Raw genomic sequence first — 22,160 nt, forward strand, 5'->3', positions numbered from 1 at the left:
ACACACATATATATGCATGCCTATATATATATATATATATATATATATATATATATATATATATATATATATATATATATATATATATATATATATATATATATATATATATATATATATATACACACATATTTACATACATATACAGTTGACCTAATTTCTGTTTAACAGAGAGAAGATTTTTTTTCAACACATTTCTAAACATAATAGTTTTAATAACTCATTTCTAAAAACTGATTTATTTTATCTTTGCCATGATGACAGTAAATAATATTTCACTAGATATTTTCAAGACACTTCTATACAGCTTAAAGTGATATTTAAAGGCTTAACTAGGTTAATTAGGCTAGGCAGGTGAGGGTAATTAGGCAAGTTACTGTATAATGATGGTTTGTTCTGTAGACTGTCAAAAAATAGCTTAAAGGGGCTAATAATTTTGACCTTAAAATGGTTTCTAAAAAAAAAAAAAAAAAAAAATCAAAAACTGCTTTTTTTTGTAGCTGAAATAAAACAAATAAGACTTTCTCCAGAAGAAACAATATTATCAGACATACTGTGAAAATTTCCTTGCTCTGTTAAACATCATTTTGGGAAATATATATTAAAAAAAAAGGATTTCGAAGGTGGGCTAATAATTCTGACTTCAACTGTATATACAAATATATAATCAACTTACATAATTTAAAGATTTGTGATTTAGTAGCTAATTCATTTGAATTTGTTCATCTCATTTGTCATTTTTGTGCCATTTGCTCCCCCTATGATGGTTTGGGGCATGTCTCCTTTTAAAATCTGTACATTTTCATATGAATGAAATGAATATGGTGGACGGCACAGTGGTTCAGTGGTCTCACAGCAAAAGAGTCACTGGTTCAAGTCCCTGCTGGACCAGTAGGCATTTCTGTGTGGAGTTTGCATGTTCCCCCTCATGTTGGCGTGGGCTGCCTCCGGGTGCTCCGGTTTCCCCCGCAATCCAAAGACATGTGCTATGAGTGAATTGAACGAACTAAATTGGCTGTAGTGTGTGAGTGAATGCTGGAATAGTTAGCGATTGATTCCACTAGGAATGTGAAAATGAATTAATGAAATGAATTCGAATTAGAAACTTTCTTACGAATTTTGAAACTTTTTTGACAATAAATAAAATGGTTACATTTCCTCAAGTGAACAGGCTAGAACAACACCACCAAGAATTATTATTATTCATTTTTATTTTTAAGAAATCGGATGATACATTCATGACTATTCAAAAGTTTGATTCAGTAATTAATTGTTTTATTTTTGATGACAAAGCTACATTTTCAGCAGCACTACTCTACTCTGATCTAGGCATGGGACGATAACCGTTTTCAAGGCATACCGCAGATTGGAAAAGTCAAGGTTTTAAAATTGCCAAAATATTCTGCTATACTGTTCCTACGGTATGTGTAAAGTTTTTTTAGGACAACAGTATCTCCAGCAGAAAAGATATCCAAAGATGCTATTTTAAATTGTAAAGAAATCTGAGTGTTTGAAACTAATGAAGACAGCAGAAGTAAATGATTTATTTGAATTATTCAGCATGTTTACTGTTTTAAAATATTATAAATGTTTCTCAATATAAAATATATCATGTTCAAAGCGGAAAAAAAGTTTTAGATTTTTACCCAGACATTTAAAAAAAGAATAAATTTAGAGCAGTAATCACACTTCCATAAAACCGTAATATTATTATCCAAGGTTATTATACCATCAGAATCTTATCCTGTCCCATGCCTACTCTAATTTTTCAGGAATAATTTCAGTATTGATTTTTCACTCAACAAAACATTTAAAATAATCAATTGAAAAAGTTTTCTGTATCATTCTAAACAGGGATCGGCAGTATTTATGATACATGTCTACTTGTCTACATGTCAACATCACTACTTGCCATACACTTTTATACACATATACACTTATTTAACAACACACTTTACATGCCAATTTGCACATAACAGCTGCACATATAACGTTGTATATAGTAATATAGCTGTACATACACTAGTCAATTTGTATATTTGCATTCACTACTTACTTCTATTTTTTTAAATATATTTATTATCTGTTTTTTGTCCTGTCTCTGTAATCCTGTTGCACTGTAGAAGCTCTGTCACGAAAACAAATTCCTCGTATGTGTGAACATACCTGGCAATAAAGCTCTTTCTGATTCTGATTCTGATGTATTTCAAATACATATTTTAGATACAAAATAGTACTTTGTAATTTGTATTTAATAGGGTGTATGAAAATGGCTTAATATTTGTATCATACTTTAGAGTCTTGTACTTTTGTACTTTTAAAATACTGTAAAATACTTTTTAAGAAGTCTACACGACGACAATCACGTCAATATATAAATGTGGCTTTTGATTGATGTTTTCTTAGTTACTTGCCAAGGCTTGAGATCAGACTAGAAAATTGATTAATATTGAAGAAGTTCATCAATGCCTGGAGTATGGATGGTAATTATGCATCACATATAAAGAAAATAAGTGACAAATAGCAGTGGTAAATTCGGCAGCAGGTCAAAATCAGACAGGAAAATAAGAAAACAAAATAAAAAAGTCCTACAGTGGCGATACCTACAAATAATAAATTGGCTGTTTCAAATGCCAGTAGCTAATCTGCAGGTGCTCTTTATAGTTAGTTACAAACTTTGACGTAGTTAATCAGTATGAGAATAAAATAATAAATCATATTCCAGTCTACTGGTCAAAACTCCCAAATTTTGTGTTATATTGTATTTTGAGTCCAATTACAAAAAAAAAAAACATGATTTATGGAAATGGCTTAAACTTTATGGAATTCTTTGTAGTTTTCAGAAATCGTGATTTTACATTGAGTATTGAAGATTTCAATTGCAAAAATGTTAGGAAAAAAAGCACTTCTAAGAGATGGTGAAAATATTCCTGCTCATTAAATGGTTTTTTACAGTGATTAAAGAGATCATTTTTAAGAGATAATCTAATCTATCTGTACTTTCTGTGTGAAGTTTGTACAAAATATACACTAAAATCAAAGAGAAAACAAGTTTTTTGAATAAAACCTACATTTCTATTCATAAATAATCTAAGTTTATGAATAAAACTTACACAAGTTACATTTTTTTATGAATACCGCCTTATGTACAGTAGAGGTGAATGAGTTGTAGAGAAGCAGACTTAAACTTGCTCAGAGAAAAGCTCTTGTTATCAATCATTGTTTACTTCACTAAACCAGTTTAATGGTGACGGGATTGATCCAATAGGCCTATTGATAGAAGGTTTGCGCAAAAAAGTCTACTCCAACGTAAAAGTATTTTGTAGTATTTTCAAAATACAAAAATACAGAATTTTATTTTGATACATTTTGTCACTGCTGTATTTTGTAGTGTATTTGATACACGTAAAATTGAGGTACTTAGTATTTCATTTTAAAATACATTTCAATGTAGTTTTTCCCATCCCTGATTCTAAATGTCTTTACTGGTGCCATTAATCAATTCACAAGCATTTATTTATCTCGAAACATCTTACTGACACTCGTGCAATTGTCTATAGCTTATTAGTAAATTAAATACTAACTTGAGCTTGCAATATAGGTTTGTTAAAATAATAAAGAATATGCTCTATATACAGAACTCAAACTACAAAACAACTTTAACGCATTTGAACATAATACTCTAAACAGGCACTCACTCAACAGAGAACCCCTTTTAAAAATTCTTCCAGCCAATAGAATCATCTAGATGGACTCCATTCAACAGCCGTTTAAACTGTTTATGACACCAGAATTAACTACTGCATAAATCCATAATAACTGCTCACAGTAATTGTTGTGTTTCTTTGTGTATTTTTAACTTTCAGTTGTCACTCTTCTGCTCCAGACGGCACCTGATCACAGCGTCTCCATAGCAACAGAAAGGAGGCGCAGAATATTTGATCCTACAGTAACCTACAGTAATACAGCACACAGTCAATATTCATAGAAAGTCTGCACTAATGGCAAAACGACAGTCAAAGGAAGACTCGGCTCAAAGGCAGGATTCGTCTTTTAACTTTAAGCATCACTAGTCTGTCTGACATGTCCTCGTTTTTAATTCCTGCTGTTGGGTGAGATGTAGTTTGGAGTGAAAACTTTTTTTTTTTTTTGGGAGGCAGGGATGAGGGGATATTCAGAAGAGATATTCAGTTTGATGGTTGGGAGGCCTTGATGTTATTGATTAGAGATTCATATCAAAGCTGAATTCTGAATGTCGTCTTTGTACGGAAACAGATAAATATTTAAGCACTTAGTTACTTTTAAGAGGAACAATGTTTGTATTCTAGACATTTTGGTAGGCTTGAAATGGAGATATTTGCTTTTCTGACAAGAAAATATATTTTGGAAGATAGGGATTGAGTTCATACCAATACAGAGCGGACCTCAATATTAGACTAAATGCCCACATCACTACATTGGATTCATGTTAACCAAAAGAAAAATTATTATAAGAATCTGTATTGTATCTGATGATTTGAATTGGCTGTTATAAAGCATAGCTCACAACAAACTGCATATTTAACTTTGAGCAACAAAAGTGTCTAAAAACGGTCAATACTGAGTGCTTGTTCACACTGTTAGCGCAGATAAAAGGTAGTTTAAAAGAAACATGCTCAAATCACCCAGACTTATGTTGTAACCATCAATCGTCTTTCTGTTTCGACTTGCACCCAAATTACTAATTAAATTAGTTTTTCATGCTGTGGTTTCAATCAGGCAAACAGGGCCTGAAATTACACTCACCCAGTGTCAAGTGCAAAAAAAAATGGAGAGCTGGATTTGAAGTAGTATTAATTGTCAGTTGGCCAGTAACGATACACAAAAAAATGCTGAACAAATATAATGTTGGGTTCATTTTCTTCAATTAAAGGGGACCTATTATGCAAAAAGCACTTTTATAAGTGGTTGAAATGTTGCTGTCTATCAACAGTGGGTTAATATAGTCAGCGAGTAAAAATCAATATATTAATAAAAATCAATATATAAATATATATATATATAAATATATATATAAATATATATATATATATAAATATATATATAAATATATATATATATATATATATATATATAAATATATATATATATATATATATATATATATATATATATATATATATATATATATATATATATATAAATATATATATAATATATATATATATATATATATATATATATATATATATAATATATATATATATATATATATATTATATATATATATATATATATATATATATATATATATATATATATATATATATATAAAATCACACTAAATAAAAAGTCTGCAGAAACACTTTGATTGACCTTGGTACATGTCATTGGAGGGGGAAAGCTCTGCCCATTAGAGACAATCTCTCCCTCATTAGCATAGATAGCCCTTAGTGAGAAGCAACTGTCTGCCATTAGAGTTTTCACACCGTACCTACTGAAGATCATTTCAGTGACTAAGATGATTATAAATGTGGTTCTGGGAAATACAAAGGAACCCCATAGTCTCTAATATAGACTACATACTTCTGAGATGGTTCATTTGACACCTTCAGTTTTTCACAAAGACAGCCCTAAAACTTCAGTCCTGTTTTGAATTTGAATTTGCGGCTATGCTGATGCATAGAGCTCCGCCCTCTTTTGAAAAGACACACAATCTCATTTAAGATTAAAGTGACAGTCACCAAAACAGCACAACTTGGATCAAAGCCCAAAAAGGGCACTTTGAAAGAGTTATAAAACATTATGGTGTATTTCGGGTTGTAACTTCAGATACACACTATAGGGACAACAGAGACTTATTTTACATATTGTATAAAGTGACATAATAAGTCTCCTTTAAATTAATATGACACTTTTTAACCCAATGGTTGGGTTCATCCATACTGAACCTAAAATCGGGTTACAATAGCCCAGCATTTTTATGGTGTACGGTTTAGTGAAATCTAAAATGCTAATATGATCTATAATTATGTACTAGATTTGTTCGTGAGCATGCAGCTCATACGTATTTCCAGTGTCTCTTCATTACTACTATAAAAAACACCTGTTTGCATCATAGATTATTTAAGATTAAATGCTGTGTTAAAAATATAATAATGTTCTGAAAAAAAAGAGACATTTAGTTAAAAAAATACACAATTTTGAAACAATGTCCCTGTTTTGTCAAAACTTGTATCATATATTATTTAATATTCAGTTCACACAAAACAATATTTTTGTGTCTGTATCAACTGAAAACAGCAAAAGCGTTTTAAAAAAAAACTTTTTAAGGTGCACTCCTTGAAAACAAGGACCACAAAAAATAGCATTCTTGTATTGGATAATATGCTGACATAACTCTGATAAATAGTAATAAACAATTAAAATAATAATGATAACCTATGAATAAAAGGTCAACCAGGTCGTTATGATGCCTGTTAATGTGTGAAGTGTCTATTTTGACAAAATTTAGATTAAGTGTCAGAATATGGGTGAAATAATCTTATATCATCAATTAGCTTAACAGATTTACAAATGAAATGTACTTATTCTGACCCGTACTTATACTTTAATATATATATGAATAAATGATCACACTAAATTTCATCATATTTTAAATGATTTAAAACATGCTGGCAAATGGGTAAAACCTTGTGGTTTGAAGGAGAGATTATAAGAACTTAAAATGACAGTTAATTCATTTTAAGGCTGTGATGTAATCCTTATATAGAATCATTTATGAATTCATCAAATGATTCTTGTTCTAATTTCGACTGACAAGATTTTGTGGAACTTGTGTGGTATTTTGTGTACTCGGATACAATGCCTTGAAAAATATGGACATTCAGTACCATTTCCAATAGCATTGGGAACAAATTCTACAACTTTAAATGTATGCAAATGAAGCAAAAAGGGAATAAAAAAAACTAAATAAAACTAAATTAATGCAATCTCATCTTATTTTCTGATTAAAACAAAAGTGTTAAAATCTTAATATTATTATTAATTATTCATCTCCCTGCTGGTGAGATAAATTGAGTGGGTGCGAGAGAGCAAAGCCAGTATCGATGCTAACCAAAAGCAAGATAGTATCCTTTTAAATATTTCAGTATCGATCTTTATCTATATGTTTGATGACACTAGTTGTTAGAGCTGCAAATATATGCCCTTCAATGAAAAAAATACTGTAAGTCAAAATGAAGTATGGGCCGATATCTGTATTATGTGATGGTATGATAACCTTGCTTAAAAATATCACGGTGTGTCTGCATCAATAGCCTAGTGGTTAAGTGCGTCGACATATAGCACCATGGTGCTCACGGCGACCCGAGTTTGATGCCTGACTCGAGGTCCTTTGCTGTCCCTTCCCCTCTCTCTGCTCCCAATACTTTCCTGTCTGCAACCTCTACTGTCCTTTCCAATTAAAGGTGAACCCCCCCAAAAAATTATTATAAAAATATCACGGTTTGATGGTTGTGATTACTGCTCTAAAATATATTCTTTTTAAATGTCGAAGTAAAAACAAAAACTTTTGCCCCTTTGAACATTATATATTTTATTTTGTTAAACATTTAAAATATTTTGGAGCATTAAATCAGGATAAAGTCAGGCTAAATCATACAAATGAATCATTGACTTCTGCTGTTTTTAACAAAAAAAAAAATTCTTTACAATATAAAACACGTTTTTTGGATTTCTTTTTTTGCTGGAGATACTGTTGTCCAAAAAAAACAAAAAAAAAAACGTAAAAAAAATTATTTAAAAATCTTACACGTACCATAATAACAGTATAGCAAAAAAATGTGGCAATTTTAAAACATTTCCAAACGACTGTATCCCTTGATTGTTATTGTCCCATATCTAGTCACAATACTGCACAAGTTAAAAAAAATATTTCATGCATTCCCTCTATTAACGAGTAAACAAGTATACACACACACACCAAGTTACTAAACTCTAGTATACGTTTTAAAGCATTACACCTACATGTAAACTCAATAATACACACAAAGCACATGTCCAGCACTAATCTTTGATATCTGTCGTCAGATAAGCAGCCACAGCACTGTCCCTGCTCTGTCAACACTCTCAGACCTTATTTAATATACAGTTCAAACAAAGACACTTTGGTCTTTGGATCAAATGATCATATTAAATTAATACAAAGTAAAGTGTGTATTTAATTGTGTTTGTGTGGAACATATCAAAATATGAGTGAAATAAAAAAGAGAAAGACATAAGAAATACATTTTTTAATAATGAAATGACAAACATATTCCTACATGTGATTATCCCTACATGTGACATATAATTCAACACATATATATATATATATATATATATATATATATATATATATATATATATATATATATATATTTTAACAACATATCGTTTTAGCATCACTATTGCAATGTGAGCATTAGCAATAGTCACATCGCAGGATCTGCAATGTTGAGTCTGGATTTTAATAGATCATTTTGCAAGTGTTTTTGAGGTGACTGTGAGGATTTTAAAAGCATTTAGACCTAAGAAATTGTACCGTTTGTATCTCTAATAACGATTAATTTTTTCAAACTGCTTATACAACGAAGACTACGCATTATAAATTTACATTTGATTATTAAACTCTATACCTGAAAAGTGTTGAGACCATGGAAAACAATAAAACACTATTTTATTTGTTTTTTGTTTTTTTGTTTAGTGAAATTATCTATAATTGTAGATTGTTGATTAAACTTTTTTGCAGATACACTCTCTTACAGAATCTGCCCAATCTAAAATTAAAAATAATTTTCAAATAGAAATATTTAAGTCATTTGGTGAAATTGTATTCATATCGCAATTTATATTGCAGAAAAAAAAATTATTAGATCAACAATATTAGATTTTCATAATATCGTGCAGCCCTATATTAAACCTTAATGCTGGCAAATGGATAAAACCTAGTGTTGTGAAAGATAACAGCAAAGTACATTGATTCAAAATCAGAATTTACAAGTATTTTTAGCTGTAGTGTAGTGTTCAAATACTTTTAATAAGTAAACAAAAGCCAATAAATGACAGCGATAACATCCAATCATAAATGAACCCAAGAGATATACTTCCTAAAAATACATATTCTGAACAGTGGTGGAAAGTAATAAAAAAAAATCATACTTAAGTAAAAGTACCATCACTTGCCTAAAAATGTAATGCAAGTACAGTAAAAGTATCTGTTTTAAATATTACTTAAAGTCTGAGAAAAAGTAGCCATTTTAAAAGTACTCAAGAGTAGAGTATTACCATGTAAAAAGCTGTGGTGTTTACATGTAATTTGTAGATGTGTGTAAACCTAACATTCTGTAGTGCATTTAGTTATTGCAATAGTGTCTACTGTTGTGTGAAGAAAAACAGCAAAGATTCAAAATGACAATTTATTTGTACTTTTTGTCTGCACTGTGGTCATTGAGAGTATTTTAAGCTATCATAATTTTATTTGGTACATTGTATACACTGAAGTGGGTGTCCTTTGTAACATACAGAAAAAAATAGAGGGGGGTATAGATGTAGGCTTTCTGCAAAATGCAAGTCACGATGTCAAGTTCACTGCCCAGAGCTATATCTTTCCTACAACGCAACAACGTACAAATTAAAGCAACTTTCAAGCACTGCTTCTAATAACCAGTAAACAAGTACACACACCGAGTAACCAAACTCAAGTGCAGCATCACACTGACACGAAAGCTCAACAGCACAAACAAAGCACATGTCCAGCACTAATCTGTCATATCTGTCGCTCATACGAGCAGAAGCCACGTCTCTAGCACACTGTTACAGCGAAGCCTCCAGCCTATTTACTTCCGCATTCTTCACGAGAAACACAACACAGCAACAATGTTTCAGAATCCCAACACAATCATTTTCACAAGTTTACACGCGACATGGCTCTACACATCGCATCAAAACTACGCCGACACCCCCAAATGTACTATACGTTCCCGCAAATGTTTCGGCTGAGGGGTACAAACACGAAACAAAGTTCGCCCCCTCCTTGCTCGCAACCCCACGCCCTCCATTTCAATGGCACAGCTCGAGTCTCTCACACAAGAACATATAGTTGTCAAATATAGTTCTAATATCAGCAGAAGAAGCACCGCACCGTACCGGGCCTGAGATCGGCGTCTCGGGCGCGTGGAGGCGCCTCCTCGAAAGCGTTAATAGATCTCTTACCTCGCTTTCTAAGAATCACAGAGTTTCAAATCCCCACTTAAAGTGAAACTTCTTTTTCCCAAATCTGGGAGAGTAACAGGCAGTGACGTCAGAGGGCGAAATTCCAGCCGGCAAACACACACACACTTACACACACACACAGAGTCCCAGAAATTTGCCCATGTATGGCAGTGTGAGCCAGCACTCATGCAAGAGCTCTTCCTCACAACCGCGTTTCTCTTATTGTGCAAACAGTGTAATATCTGGGATTATTCATTATATGGTGTGTGTGATGAGTTGTTAAGGTCTGGACATTATGCTCTTTATTTTTGTGTGTGCTGCAGCCTGTAGGTGTAGGAGATATGGGTTATATTTTGATACTAATAAATCCATGTTTCTTGTGATTTATTGAGCTAGCTGTGGTCTGAATGACCTTTTGTGGGCTGACTTACTGTAAAAGTTATAGAAGGAAGAATGTAAATGAACACTGACAGAAATGTTACAGTGTGATATTTTATTTTTAATTAAAATGATGATAATATTTTTTAGAGCTACATTTGGAAATTATTAGATTTTTTGCTTCAAATGTCAAAATTATTAGCCCCCATCTGAATTTTTTTTAAATGTTACCTAAGTGAAGTTTAACAGACCAAGGATATTTTCTCAGCATATATATATATATATATATATATATATATATATATATATATATATATATATTATATATATATATATATATATATATATATATACACATTTATTTATTTATAGGTTGAATTAAAAGCAGTTTTAACATTTGTAAGTCCAATTTTTTCGATTGGCTATAGCAAACCACTGCTATCCAATACCTTGACCAACTAACTTGCGTAGTTAACATAATAACCTAGTTTATTATCTAAATTGCACTTTAAGATGAATACTAGTGTCTTGCAAAATTAGCAGAAACATATTATGTACTGTCAACATGGCAAACAAAACAAATAAGTTCTTAAAGAGAGTTATTTACACTATGTCTTAACACTTTCTGTTAAACAACACTTGGGAAATACTTATAAAAGAATTAAAATCACAGAAAGCCTAACAATTTTGACAACTGCATGTGTATGTGTGTGTGTGTGTCTATGTAAATTTTCATTTTTATAATAAAGTTCAATTTTATATAATTGTCATAGTGATTATTTATTTTTAATTAATTCATGTTTTGATATTTGTTGCAATATTAAATCCTAATATTATATAACTGTTGGTAAAACAACTGAACCCAGAACATCACAAGCTCTCATGGTACACTCTCAGAAATAAAGGTACGCGAGCTGTCACTGGAGTGGTACCTTGGGCCGGGGCTTGAACCAGTGACCTTCTTGCTGTGAGGCGATCATGCTACCCACTGTGCCACAGTGATGCCCTGGTCAACTATAAAATAAAATAAAAACATAAAAAATATTGTAAAAATCTAACAAAAATTGTGTTTACTGGACAACCGTGTTTGAGTACACAAATCGTAACAGTCTTACAAATATACTCTGATAACCTTTGCTCGCAACTTTTATAGCTTCACTCTAAAAAAACACTAGATCAAATATTTAAATTGAACATTTAACCCAACAGTTGGGTTTGTTCACATTTTACCCAACACTGCGTAAAAACAACCCAGCATTTTTCAGATTTAAAGCCAGGACAACTTACCCCATAGTGTGATAAAGTGCCCCAATGGGCCTAACCATGTCATCACCAGCAATAGATAAAATATGCAAAACATGCAGTTTTTGCAGCAAAAACTTTGTGGTTTTTACAGAAACTGTTTTGTTTATTCTCATTTATTTATGGCTTTGTGTTGGGTAAAATGACACAAAAGTATTGCAGAGCACACACTGTAAAAAAAAAATCAAATGAACTTTTCTAGTCATCTCAACTTATATCAATCAAACTGACTAAAAATGTAGCGTTAACATGATTCAAAGGGGTGGTTCTTTTTTTGTAAAAAGTGGACCTTTTTGCAGTTATTCACCTCATTTTTTATTAAATTTTGAGATTTAAATACTGCATTTTATTGACATTTTAAGCACAATTTTTTTGCTGGATTAGCTGGTCGGATGGTCAGCATAACCAACCTTTTTATGTATCAAAACATTTCCTAAACATTTAGAATAAAGAAATATGAATTCAATACTTATTTTTTAAAATACAATTTTATTACTCCATATATCATTAGGAGAAAAACAAGAATCTGTAATGTTTTATTAAAACTAGCCTAAAAAACGAATTTATTAGGCAAATAACAAACTGGCCAGCACATTCAACTGTTCTCAATCAAACAGAAGCGACAGCCAACACAGGATTATGCTTGGTCTCAAAGCGTTCTTCGATGGGTTATTTTCACAATTTACTATGGCATAGCAGTCAAAATCGTACAAATGAGCTTATAAATGGGACACGTTTTGGACCTTTCACTTAATAAAATAAGTTAAAGTAACATAAAAATATTTGTAGTCATGTCTTTTTGTCATATAATTTATTTACAGTGCAGAAGTTTTTCATAAATATTCCTTGAAGGATAATAATATTAATATTCTCACTAAATATTTAAATTCTTTAAATTTACTAAAGCAGAGCAGCATGCCAGCTCACCCCCTTATTAACCAGAAATAATAGTAATCCGGACATGTGTACGTAATAGTAATTGAATAATATACCTCACAGATAAGACTATGATCTGTTTAGTGTAATCTTCTTTCACACTTGAGTCGACAGAACGCTTGACTCTCTCAGACGCGGTCTGCCCTTCAACACTCAACCACGGACTGCAGTTTGCATTCAAATCTGAAAGTTTGCATGTTCAGCTGTCGATGCAAATATCATAGCAGTGCTACACTTCTGCGTTTTTATTCCTGCGCTGGAGAATGAACCACAAAAGCTTTGAATGATGATGACAGTGGTGTGCACACACTCTCAAGGTAACAGTTTGAGATAAACCTCATCGTCATGTCAATAGCATGGTGCGTTCAGACGTTCGCCAGAATAGTTTAAATGTAGTCATTTCGGGCCCTACAAAAGATAAACAAGATGGAGCCGTGGAATAGGATTAGTGGGACGTGAGGGGTTTTTGTGGGTGTGACAGAATCATACATTTGGTGCGAATTTAATGAGGGTCTCTCCTGGGTGTCTGCAGCAACGGCGTTTTGGTCGACTGAAAATAGACTTGGGTTACGCCACAATACAAACTTTAAGTCAAGAAAGACAAGTCTCGCCGCAAAATATACCCAATTCAGATACTGTAAATCCAGCGAAATCGCTGTCGTTTCTTTTTCGGCTTTTTTGGTAACTATTGGTGCCACCGATAAACACACCATAAGCGGAACGGGACTTGTGTTTTAGAAAGAGAAATATTGTCAGGCAGGAGGACTGTTGGCCTGATATACTTGCATTTAGGAAGTGGAAGTGCAGTCACTCGAAGCTCTTATCTATCTCTGCATCATAGTGACTCATAAATATTCACAAAATTTCACAGAATGTGACATGCTGACAACTTTCTGTTGTTAATATAGAGTTGAAGTCAGAATAATTAGCCCCTCTGAATTATTAGCCGCTCTGTTCAATTTTCCCCCAATTTCTGATTAACAGAGAGATTTTTTCAACACATTTCTACACATAATAGGTTTAATAACTCATTTCTAATAACTGATTTATTTTATCTTTGCCATGATGACAGTAAATACTATTTGACTAGATATTTTTCAAGACACTTCTATACAGCTTAAAGTGACATTTAAAGGCTTAAATAGGATAATAAGGTTCACTAGGCAGGTTAGGGTTATTAGGCAAGTTATTGTATAAAGATGGTTTGTTCTGTAGACAGTCGAAAAAAAAAATTAGCTTAAAGGGGCTAATAATTTTGACCTTAAAATGTTTTTTAAAAAATTAAAAACTGCTTTTCTTCTAGCCGAAATAAAACAAATAAGACTTTTTCCAGAAGAAAAAATATTATCAGACATACTGTGAAAATGTATTTGCTCTGTTAAACATCATTTGGGAAATATATAAAAAAAAAACATTAATTCAAAGGGGGCTCATAATTATGACTTCAACTGTATCTATAGCAGCTAAGTCAAAATGTGACCACGCTCTCTTATTTATGTAAGAACAATTACATCTATTTATATTTGTTTAAATAGTACTGTGCAAAAGTACTCTGCTGGTTTTAGCAAAGTTTAAACAGCCATCCATATTTATTTATTAGTGTCTTCATTTAAATGCAGAGAGTACAGGAAATGTGTACACAAGCTTTAAATGCACAATTTTCAGAACAAAATGGCTTCTGGCAAAAGTCAGTTTTTGGTGTGACCTTCATCTTGAACTCTTCTGGGGGGACTGTTCTTGCATGTACCAGGGCTCTTTCAGCATTATCCCAAGTTCAGTTTTGGCGTTTTTGTTTGTTTGTTTATTTGAATTAGTATTCTTATTTTAATTCTCTTTGTCCAGATAAGTCTATAATAATTCCACATTGCCTTTGTCATATTCAGGACTGATAGAATACAGTATAATACATTTCATATATTTTACCATTAGTTGTAATAATTTGTCTAGACCACCATGTTTTTGATATTGTGGTTACAAATGTGTGAAGTCTGTGTGAAATCAAAAATTACAATGTTTATTTTGCTAGCGCACATTGTTATTCTTCTGGTAAACACTTAATACACTGTTAATAGTCATCAGCATGTTAATACACTGAAAAAATGTTTGTTTTGGTAATATTTAATCAAAGTCTGACCACCCAGCAAGCTTTTTTTATTTTAAAAGATGTCTAATAAATGTCTAATAGATGTCTAAACATAGTCGTCTAGGCTTAAACAAGGCTAAATTTGGGCTGTCAGTGAAATCTAATAGATGTCTTAGAATGGGCCAAAACTATCCTAGTCATAAAAAAACTGAAATGTATGACCGCATATATAGTCTGTCTAATCTGTCTTTTTGTCTAGTTCTAGTCTAGTTTTGGGCTATTCTTAGATGTCTATTAGATTTTCACTAAAAGACCAAGTTTAGCCTTCTTTTAGCCAAGCTGTTTATGTTTAGATGTCTATTAGACGTCTAATAAACACAAAATTGTTTGCTGGGAATTTGCTTCTGTATTTAGAGTTTGATAGATTCAACCACAATATCCTTAACCATACCCTGCTTATTATTAGTTTGGAAGGAGGGAATGATGCGCAAAAAAAAAGGTTCGCCCCCTACTCTATATTCTATTTCAGTCTGAAGTTTCTGCAACTTTTAGTTCACTCAGACTTTAAGATGAGTATGTTCTATATTAAGAGTAAAACAATGAATATTTGTCACAGTTCGTGATGCACTTGCATTTGCAATTAACATTTAATTGTCAGATTTAATGTCAGTGCTACTAGCCTTGTGGCCAGTGGGCCAACATGTAGCTATTGTGCTTTAAATGTCCCAAGTTCGAGTCTTGACTCTCAAACCTTTTCTGAACTCCCCACCCCACCCCATTCTCATCTCTCTCAGTTTGCAATAAATTACATTATTAGTTAACACTGCTCCATCATCTAAGGCAGGGGTTCCCAAACTTTATAGTCCGTGACCCTCAAAATAACAATGCCAGTGACTCGCGACACCCAATATCATCTGGAGTGGTGATAAATATATATAAATGACGCACACAACTGCACACATAATACATTCTATTTATGGTTTAAACGTGAGTGCCATAAAGGTGTCAGAAAGTTTAACCTGGTGCCATAAAATCAATGTGTTGTATCTGATGCAATTGCTGTGTCTTAATATAACATAATCACCCTAGGAGTCGCAAAAAAAAAAAATCGAAAGTCTAATCGTTCTGTATTTGTTTGTTCTTTTTTTTAATGTAACTATTACCTTCACTTTTTTTTCTTCAGTAGGTTATAGATATAAAATATGGTAATTCTATTAGTTTAATAAAATTAATTAGATTTTTAGAAATCATTCCTCTTCATTGTCTCACAGCCCCTTGGGGGTCCCGACCCCTCTTGGGAACCACTGATCTAAGGAAGAGACAGCATATTTCACACATTTCTTTCTTCTAATCACATAACAATTTCTTCAATATATGTAAAGAAACAAAAACCTCATATAGATTTTTCTTTTCTTTTGCTATTGTAGCAAATGGGAACAAAAGATATATCTGTCTGTTGTAGTACACTTTGAGGATTGTAGAAGTTTATCCAACGATGACGACTTCTGCTTTTTAGAACCCCGGAAATGTCAAAAGGGTCTATAAAAATTACAGGTGTAAAAGGAATTTGAAAATAACCACTATTTTGTTTTTATGTTGTATGTCAACTATTATATTTAAAAATATGCACTTGGGAAATATTTTTAAAAGAATTTACAGGTGGGCTAATAATTTTGTCTGTGCAAGACTGGTTCAGCACAGCAAAGTATTGTAAAAATTAAATAATAAAAATACATTTGCTGCCTTTTTTGTTGAATCAAATTAACATTTATAGTCATCTTAACTTTAGTCAAACTGACTGAAAATATCAAGTTAAACTACAGTACAAAAAAAAAAAAAAACTCATTAAATTAGGTAAAATAAATTTTTAGGTAAATTTTCATGACGTCAATTTAGCTTTTTCAATGCATCACAAAGGCTGACCAATCAGGAGTGCGTTTCCCAAACAACAAAGTAACTCGCGGCTGAACTACCATAGTACGATGCATCGTTTGGATGCAGATTCAAATTAAATCAATGTTTTCAAAGTGCACTGCAAAGAGAGTGATATTGTAAACTTGAAGATCGCTAAAACTGAACTGTTAAAATGCTTTGAAAGCAAATTACACCTAAGAGTGATGACTTTATTGCTTTATTTAAAAAAAAATCATTACAAGTTTAAATGATCTAAATGATGACGTTAGAATGTTCTAAATGAATAGGGCATAGGGGGACAACATCCAGGAACTATGTTTCTACAGCTCCAGAGGTGTAGTTGCAAGCATAGAAGTTGCAATGCAGTTTGCGAATGTTCGTTGATATGATGGATTTGGGAAATGCCAAATCAATGAACTATGTTTGTAACGACACAACTTGAGACCTTAGATGGATAACGATTGTTTTCGGAAACGCACCCCAGGTTGTGAACTTATTCTCGTGCCTTTGGGTATTGGATACTTCAGATATAGTGTTAAAAATTACAATTTGGATGTTCAGTGAACAAAAATAGTGTCAACACACCATAAAAGCATGAAAACACACTATGCACATACATTGTTAATTGCTAATTGTAAAAGCTTACTCAGAAAAGGTACATCATCATCTTCCTGCAACCAAAGTTCTTGGAATGCACCTGAAGTCATAAATTACATGCACATAGTATGTATTATATGTTCAGTCTGTAGGATTATGTGAGTACATTTACAGTCAAACCAACAACAGGAGATTATAGGACTTTATTTGCACAGTTGCCTGGTGTTTCTTTACAAAGTGAGACCGCCTACTGCTGGCTTGGCATGCATAAAACAGCACTTGTGTTTTTCTTTACTGATCAATGTGCATGGGGATGGCTTTAACAACGCTGGCGTCTATAAACAAAACTTGTGGAAAAACTTCTCCATTTTTAGTACATCGTTGTCATGTAAACGCACACTAAGCCTCTCTGTCTGTGTATAAATCCAACGCTGATGACTATAAGTGAAATCCCTGACTTGAAACACTATGTCGACTCGCTTCAGAGGTTGTCTACAACTGATTAACTTGTGCTGCAAGCACTTTGTAAACTGTTTTGCACACCATGCATGAAAAAAAAACAGAGGCAGAAACACCACCAGAAGATCAAGCGCTGAGATAAATCAGCCGATTGTGCCTTGTTTTGCCGTGACTGGTTCTGCATCCCCCCGGTGCGCAGGTTCCAGGGCACATTGGAAAGGTAATCTCATTTGTACTGTGTGACAGCTTATTTGCAACTTTGCTTACTGGCAATTTCCTAATGGGCCCCATGAGTAGTGTCTGGCTCCCTCACCTCCTCCTTTCCTTCTCTCTCACTCGCTCTTCCACAAATTTGATCAAAAAGACACTCTAAAACAAATCTGAAAACAATTACCATTGCCCCAGCATCAAATCCCTGTCTTTTCCAGCCGTCAGTCAACAGGCAATTAACGTATTCGCATATGAGTAAATGTAGCACACTCAAAGTACACAGAATGTCTGCAAGTTTGATAAGACATGAGCTTCAGATAAGAACTGTTTGACTATTTCTATGCACGAGGAGCTGAAATGAGACGTCTGCGTTCCAAAGCGCGAACCACAGCCATTTGAGAGAGAGAGAGCAGATGCACTGAAAGACAAAAAGACGAGGGACAAAAACATTTTTAAAAATAGAGTTTTTGTACATCTTAAGAACACAAGTGGCAATCTATCTTTTATATCGTGTCTCTTGACACGAGGCTAACGCTCCCAGCGTCGGATATCCTGTTGTACACACGAAACGTTAGGGCCGACGCATTCTCTTTCCCGCACCACTTCCTCTGTTGCACGAGATAAACCTCAAGCAGCTGCGGAGGAAAGAGAGAACATGTTTTAAAATGTCAACGTGACAGTGACCTGCTTCGCAGCAGGCTGACCGTGACAGAAACAGAATAAACCTACTTTACCTTTTAAAGTCGAAGCCGCACAAGATTTCAGTCCTCGAGGAAAAAGAAAATTCTTCGAGCGGATTCGTAGGCCCCTCATGCATCTTTAATGCTGTCAAATAGCAAAGATGGTTTCAGGAAATGTCAAGAATGACAAAGGCGACCGTGCTGTATTTTCTCTTCAATAATGTACAAATCCCACCGCTGTGGCGAAGCTTCTGCATTAAAGCGGTTAATGTGCAGGTGCTCATTCAACTAAATCCAGTGTTGTTCTTCAATTATTCATGGTAATATGTTTGGTACCAAAGCATGTTGCCACAAGACGATGTTGCTAAGTAGGACTGAGAGGTTCGGATCAAACAACTTCAACCCCAAAAACATCTTTTCAAGAGATGCTAATTCCAACACAACGGGGCTATCGTTTGCCAGACATTAGCTTCAAAAGGCAAGTGTGAGAAAAGGTAGAAGGCCCACAAACCAAACACAAAACCCATATCCTCGAGCAACTAATCAAACAACTGCACATGTAGATCTAAACCCAAGATTACACAAGATAATGAATTCTAATTTGAGTGTTTAAGCATGTAAATATTCATCAGGATAGCAGAAGCAGATACAAGCCTGCGGCCGTGGCTTTTGATTCTAAGCACAGAACAGAAGGATTTGGTGTTTGCTTTGGAGACACTTAGAGAGTTATAGCTTTTTGTGTTTTGTTTTTTTTTTTAAGCGTGGAAGAGAAAGTTGCATTTACCGCACAAAGTCAGGGCCTTTACAAATCAATTTTGGGCATGAAAGTTGCAGTATGCTGCTATTTGTTTCCTTCGTTTTTGATAGATAGTAAATTAGCATAACGGATAAACCCCATTAAGCAAAAGTAATCTGGCAATAAATCAAATGATTTGTCAAAATATGACTTTTGTAACTTTAAACCACAGGCACTATCCACTTTATTTCAGTAATGTATTCAGTAATTTATTGCATTTTCAGTTTATTAGACTTATAGTTCATGTGAGCTAAAGTCTTTTGCACACTCACTTTATATCTGAATATAAAGCATTAATTTATTTTATTTTCAGCTTAGTCCCTTTATTAATCTGGGGGTCGCCACAGCGGAATGAACTGCCAACTTATCCAGCGAATGTTTTACGCAGCGGATGCCCTTCCAGCTGCAACCCAACACTGGGAAACACCCATACACCCTCAATCACACACATACACTATGACCAATTAGGCTTACCCAATTCACCTACAGCACGTCTTTGGACTTGTAGGGGAAACTGGAGCACTCGGAGGAAACCCATGTGAACACGAGGAGAAAATGCAAAAGCCGCTAAACGCCACTTCCGCCAAACATGAGCTAATGACATTGAACGAATGCTTTAGGCACGTAGTACATGTTCAACAAATATTTTTGCTTCAAATCATCTGAATCCCAACGTCTGCGCATTTAGAAATAACAGTTTGCTGGCAAAAGCCTCTAAGCGCCACTAGCCTTTGACAGCAAAAGCCGCTATGTCCCAAGAACCAATCAGAAGACGTGAATCGAATCATATGTTTTCAATGTAGCAGCGTGCTGATACGTCGGCTTTTATGAGAAGACTTTTTATTTCACTTCCGATTTCGATTTTAAAAGACAGAGTTTGATGAACTGGATGAGCCTGTCCGACTGTCACTGAATGGCAAATGGAAACGTCCCTTACCTCAAAACTCACTGTACAGTTGGAAGTGTAGCACGCATTCATCACGTGCTTTTGTTCAGTGAAGCTACTTTGAATGAGTCCGATTTACTATACATTTCAAGAGTTCACACTTAGATATTGCTTGACAACTGTTAGCAAGTTTGGCATGCTGTCCCGGGAGAGAACCCTGAGCTCGGAGATAGGTGAGCCCAGGGCTCCCGCCTGGTTCATAGAGCATATGAGGGGAGTACGAGATCAGGTGGTTCTCGAGAGCTCCCCGTGGTAAGAGGTAGAAAGGAGGAGGAGATGGGGTGGATGGGGGGTTTCTTTGAAAAACGAAAATAAGAGAGTAGTTTTAGCTAGGCTACTTATAGTGAGTTGGGGTTAATCTGATTGGCTAACTAGTGAATGTAGATGAGTGGCCAGCTGCAGTCAATCATATCACGTGCTCCTCTCGAAATTAGTTTGAAAACTTCACTTCAAGAGTTCACACTTAGATATTGCTTGACAACTGTTAGCAAGTTTGGCATGCTGTCCCGGGAGAGAACCCTGAGCTCGGAGATAGGTGAGCCCAGGGCTCCCGCCTGGTCCATAGAGCATATGAGGGGAGTACGAGATCAGGTGGTTCTCGAGAGCTCCCCAAATGCAGGAGACTCGGGACAGCAGCCGTGTATTCGAAGAAACTCCTCAAAAGGCTTGGAAGGCTATATCCGGCTGCTGGATATAGTGGTTTTACAGAAAGAAAGGTAAAGGGGGCTCCTGTGGGAGCAAAGGGTGATACAGACTCCTGCGGGAGCCCGAGCAGGGTTGGTGTGGGCTATGAATACTCCTGCGGGAGTAGAGACTCGGGGAGACCCCTGCGGGGTTAGAGCCATGGGATGGACAGGAATCCTGCTGGAGTAGTTAAAAATGGGGAAGGGGAAGTGAGGACATCAGCTGGATAAGGGGGGTGAAGGGGGCTGGGGTGGGGCATGGACTCCAAAGGAGTAGATTGCTCAAGGAACACTCCTTGCGGAGATAGAGCTGGGAGGTGGCAGCGCTATATATAAATATATATGTATATATGAAAATATATAGATATATAAATATATAATGGGGTAATCTAGTGCCTTGGGGGGGCGATTTTTTGGACTCCTGCGGGAGTCGAAGCTCCTGGACACTCCTGCGGGAGATAGAGCTGTATGTGCCATCTCCAGCTGGAGTCGGGAAGAGGAAGGGCAGGTGAAGGCCCCAGCTGAAGGGTGAATGGCAGTTGGGCGATGACCCCTGCGGGGGTCGATGCTCGGGACCACTCCTGCGGGAGTTAGAGCTTGAGGGTGACGGCACTATATATAAATGTATATTTATATGCGTGGGTGCATATATATATATACATATATATAAATGAAATAAAATAAATGAAAGGTAAATGTGTAAAATAAAAGTATAAGAAAATAAAATAAGCTAGGGCCGGGGAGGGTCGGTGACGTGACTCGTGCTCGTGTCACAGCTCGGGGTTGGTTGAGCTATTTTGGCCAGCTCCAGTAGGAGTCGGGAGAGATGAGGGGGAGGTGAAGACTCCTGCTGGAGGGTGACGGGCAGAATTGGTGCTCTGGGGGTGTTCCTGCGGGAACAGAGCGTGGTGGTGGCAGCGCTATATATAAATTAATATTTATA

General features: G+C 34.6%; 1 protein-coding gene across 2 annotated transcripts in view; it reads right to left on the reverse strand.

Moving 5' to 3' along the window:
• The window catches only part of lpp (LIM domain containing preferred translocation partner in lipoma), a 402,581-nt gene extending 392,150 nt beyond the window's left edge, over positions 1–10,431 (reverse strand). The window contains exon 1 of one of the 2 annotated variants that reach the window (XM_056459922.1): positions 10,234–10,431. The gene's annotated coding sequence lies outside the window, so the exon portion shown is untranslated. The other variant, XM_056459923.1, reaches the window with a different exon arrangement.
• Positions 10,432–22,160: the final 11,729 nt, after the last annotated feature.

This window comes from Danio aesculapii, chromosome 6 (assembly GCF_903798145.1).
Source record: "Danio aesculapii chromosome 6, fDanAes4.1, whole genome shotgun sequence".
NCBI lineage: Eukaryota > Metazoa > Chordata > Actinopteri > Cypriniformes > Danionidae > Danio > Danio aesculapii.